The sequence below is a fragment of the Bison bison genome, unplaced genomic scaffold (genome assembly GCF_000754665.1).
Source record: "Bison bison bison isolate TAMUID 2011002044 unplaced genomic scaffold, Bison_UMD1.0 scf7180017864331, whole genome shotgun sequence".
Taxonomy (NCBI): Eukaryota; Metazoa; Chordata; class Mammalia; order Artiodactyla; family Bovidae; genus Bison; species Bison bison.
Genome location: NW_011494903.1, coordinates 72,239 through 72,806, shown reverse-complemented (window position 1 = coordinate 72,806; position 568 = coordinate 72,239). Strand labels below are relative to the sequence as shown.

The 568-nt window shown below is 47.5% G+C and overlaps 1 protein-coding gene across 1 annotated transcript in view; it reads left to right on the top strand.

Moving 5' to 3' along the window:
- The window catches only part of CLCN5 (chloride channel, voltage-sensitive 5), a 274,777-nt gene that overhangs the window by 269,394 nt on the left and 4,815 nt on the right, over positions 1-568 (top strand). The window lies entirely within an intron of this gene.

Genomic DNA, 568 nt, shown 5'->3' with positions numbered 1-568 from the left:
GTGAATTTAGGCTTGGGAGTACTTTCAGATATATTCAAGGCATTGGAACAGGATAGGCAGCTCTGACTCCCTTGAGGCTTCTTAGACTTCTAAATAAAATGCAGAACCATCCTGAGACCCAGGGGTGTGGACAAGGCCTGGTGACACCTAAGGTGCTTGTATCCAATTGAAAAGGTGCCTGTCTCAATTTCCTACCACCTCTACTGCAGTAGAAAACATCTAGGGACACCCGGTGGAGCTACAGAGCCACCACCATCATTCCAACTACGTCTTCTACATGTTTACCCACATGCTGTTGTTTCCCCTCCATTCTTCTCCCTTTTCCATGCCTTAGTCCTGAGTCCTCTCTTTGGGATTGAGCACTGTGCCCAGTTAATCATTCCTATTACAAAAAGATAACTCCTGGAGCTAAATTGTAAACCCAGCCTCCAGAAGCTTATAGCCCATGGACCAGAGAGGCAACACACAGCCATTTGCTTTGCTCTATAGTCCAGTAGCTACAGCCATACCTCCATTCCCACGCTGATGCCCACAGCAGTGAGACTCAAATGCTAGGGGAGAGAGCTGA